Source organism: Anabrus simplex, chromosome 1 (assembly GCF_040414725.1).
Source record: "Anabrus simplex isolate iqAnaSimp1 chromosome 1, ASM4041472v1, whole genome shotgun sequence".
NCBI classification, from domain to species: domain Eukaryota; kingdom Metazoa; phylum Arthropoda; class Insecta; order Orthoptera; family Tettigoniidae; genus Anabrus; species Anabrus simplex.
This window is the reverse complement of record NC_090265.1, coordinates 174,406,439-174,409,834: the sequence shown is the minus strand read 5'-3', so window position 1 is coordinate 174,409,834 and position 3,396 is coordinate 174,406,439. Positions and strand designations below refer to the sequence as shown.

At 47.3% G+C, this 3,396-nt stretch overlaps 1 non-coding gene across 1 annotated transcript; it reads left to right on the top strand.

Annotated features, from left to right (window-relative positions):
• The first annotated feature begins 2,724 nt into the window (after positions 1 to 2,724).
• On the top strand, positions 2,725 to 2,795 carry TRNAG-CCC (transfer RNA glycine (anticodon CCC)). Its single transcript has one exon. It is a non-coding gene; the product is annotated as a tRNA-Gly (tRNA).
• Positions 2,796 to 3,396: the final 601 nt, after the last annotated feature.

Sequence of the window (3,396 nt, the reverse complement as noted above, 5' to 3'; positions counted from 1 at the left end):
CTTCTTCTACCCTTTATGCCCCTTTTTCATATGTATTTGATGCCCACATGATTTTAACCCTAAGCGACTCTGTTGTTATAACGCCGGAAACCCTGTGTGTAGGGGCGGGTGCTTTAGATACACTATTTTTTCCCACAATCACACCACTAATTACTATGTAAATGCCATTTCCCTCAGCATTGACGAAGTATTGAGGTGTTTGTGATATTTACCCATTAGCGTCCAAGACAGAGTTTGGTATCACCATGTTCAGGTGTGCCACATACTTTCTGATGGACAGCGGAAAATTCAGTCCTCCAATATGTATATTTCTCAGTTTTAACATTTGTCGATATGAATCACTATCGTTATCTAGAATTCTTTACGCGGAAGAACAATACGTCAAATGTGTGACAGAGGAACTTATACGATCTGTTTTAAAAAATATCACATTAGTCATGCATGACACTTATCCAGTGTCCAAATGGCTGTCAATACATCTCCAGCCTTAATTAAAGAAGGTAGTCTAACTTAACAGCGATGCACTGATCTACCAGTTAATAACTCTTACACGGAATTTGTTCCTCGGGGATTGAGCATTTCGATGTTGTTACATCAAGAAATAGGGCTATCAAAATGTACACGCTGGACATAATAAAACTGAAGAGGACTGGCGTTGGAATGACCCTTATTTAATGGGCGTCACATGTGAAGAAATGAAAAACTGAGGATCCAGCAGTCCTGACTCCACTTCACTCAGAAACCACCGGCAGAAGTGAACACGCGAAGGTTCGTCTGGATGCTTTAACGCATACATAACAATAAATTTGAAAGGATGCAGATGCTGGTCCCTTTAGATAATGTTTCGACACGATGACCTCTTAATTTCCACTTGCACAGATGTCGTTGAAATTTCATAGGACTTCGTTCCAGGCTTTCCTTCACTCGAGCAATGTTTTATGGTGCTCAAACTCTGTTCGGATAGTTCGTTCGTTCGTAATCTGTTTACCCTCCAGGGTAGGTTTTCCCTCGGACTCAGCAAGGCATCCCACCTCTACCGCCTCAAGGGCAGTGTCCTGGAGCTTCAGACTCTAGGTCTGGGGATACAACTGGGGAGAATGACCAGTACTTCGCCCAGGCCGCCTCACCTGCTATGCTGAACAGGGGCCTTGTGAGGGGATGGGGAGTTTGGAAGGCATAGACAAGGAAGAGGGAAGGAATCGGCCGTGACCGTGAGTTAGGTACCATCCCGGCATTTGCCTGGAGGAGAAGTGGGATAAGACGGAAAACCACTTCCAGGATGGCTGAGGTGGGAATCGAACCCCCTCTACTCACTTGATCTCCCGAGGCTGAGTGGACCCCGTTCCAGCTCTCATACCACTTTTCAAATTTCGTGGCAGAGCCGGGAATCGAACCCGGGCCTCTGGGGGTGGCAGCTAATCACACTAACCACTACACCACAGAGGCGGACTATTCGGATAGTTACGCTTTTTATTTGCTACAGAGCCCGTATCATGCCATTTTGCCACTAAGTTTTGCATTGCAGACTTTACTGGAGGTTTTGCCATAACACAGACCGTAGAAATTGACTTTTGTTATGGTCGATGGTGAGTTTCGAGCCCAGCTCCTTCTTGAAGCCACGGATGGGAATAGCACACGAAACACATTCCGCTATCCAGCCATTTATACAGTTAAGGAAAATCATACTTTTAAAATACAGGATTGTAGCAGCGTAAAAAGTAGAGAAATATCATCATGTTTCACATGACGTCCGCCTCTGTGGTGTAGTGGTTAGCGTGATTAGCTGCCATCCCCGGAGGCCCGGGTTCGATTCCCGGCTCTGCCACGAAATTCGAAAAGTTGTACAAGGGCTGGAACGGCGTCCACTCAGTCTCGGGAGGTCAACTGAGTAGAGGGGGATTCGATTCCCACCTCAGCCATCCTCGAAGTGGTTTTCCGTGGTTTCCCACTTCTCCTCCAGGAAAATGCCGGGATGGTACCTAACTTAAGGCGACGGCCGCTTCCTTCACTCTTCCTTGTCTACCTTGCCTCTTCCCATCCCTCCACAAGGCCCTGTTCACCTTATGCAGGTGAGGCTGCCTGGGCGAGGTACTGGTCCTCCTCCCAAGTTTTGTCCCGTTGACCGAAAGTCTCACGCCCAGGACACTGCCATTGAGGCGGTAGAAATGGGATCCCTCGCTATGTCCAAGGGAAAAAACCAACCGTGTAGGGTAAACGGATTAAGAAGAAGAAGCAGAAGAATAAGAAATTTCACATGACCTGAATTGCTGCCCATCTAAAAATTGCATCGACGCAGTCATAAATCATTTTCGGCGCATGCCAAAATCGAACCAGAAGTGTTAAATGCATAACCCATCTTTAAATCAACTGAGCTAGTCGGGTCAAATCTAAGGAATAAGCTGCTAACGCCCAGTGGTTTGTGGATTGTGCACAGAAATATATAGATACACCCCGTGTGTTGCGTTGACATTTAAATGGTTGGCCAGCTGTAAAAATGTATTCGAGAGGTTGGCCAGCTCTGGTTTACAGCGCACCTGATGCTGTCATTATTATCGCTGCTTGTTGTTTAAAGCGGCCTAACATCTAAGGCCATCGGCCATCATTATTATCTGAAAAGGATGCGCACAGCAATGTGTCCCTGAAAACACAGGAATACTACTGCTGTACTGCCACATTACTGATAAGAAACTGGTGATAAAGTGAGTAGAATCGGAGCACGCCTGAGCACTGCTGGTGTAGTGGTATCATGCAAGATTCCCATTCTTGCGACCCGGGTTCGATTCCCGGGCAGTGCAATCAATTTTTTTGTTCTCAAAGCGTACATGGCTTGATCAGGATATATTATCTAGCTGAAAATATAATGTTCCATAAATCTCACCTGTTGATGGACTTCCATTGCCGGTCAGAGCACTATCCATCGCCCCCGTATGTGTTTAGTAGTTCAAAACTCACCAGTACCGTTTTGCATATCGCTTCCCTTTTATATACGGCGGGCGCCATTTCAGAGACCGCCATAGTCCATGCTCTACAGCAGGGCCTCTCAGGGTGCATGCACGGTGCAAAAGACGACTTGGCTTGGTTGAACAGAGTGCAGACTCCCTACTCCTCGATTTGGAGCAATAGCCCTTACATTCTCTTTCCTCACGCCTGTCTCGCTCACTCCGCCTGTCTCCCTCTGCCCCACTTGCGCCGTAGTGCTCCAATCCGGGCTGAGTTGAGCCGAGTAGAGCCGAGCTTAGCCGAGTAGCCCAGAGACGAAGCGTTGATCCGAGTTATGCCGAGCGGCACCGATGCACAGTACACGGGGCTCTTGCGCCTCGATCTGCACGCGTGAGATTTTGGGCGTTTGAGAGGCCCTGCTCTACAGTATGTGACTTTTAACAAAACTGGAAAACT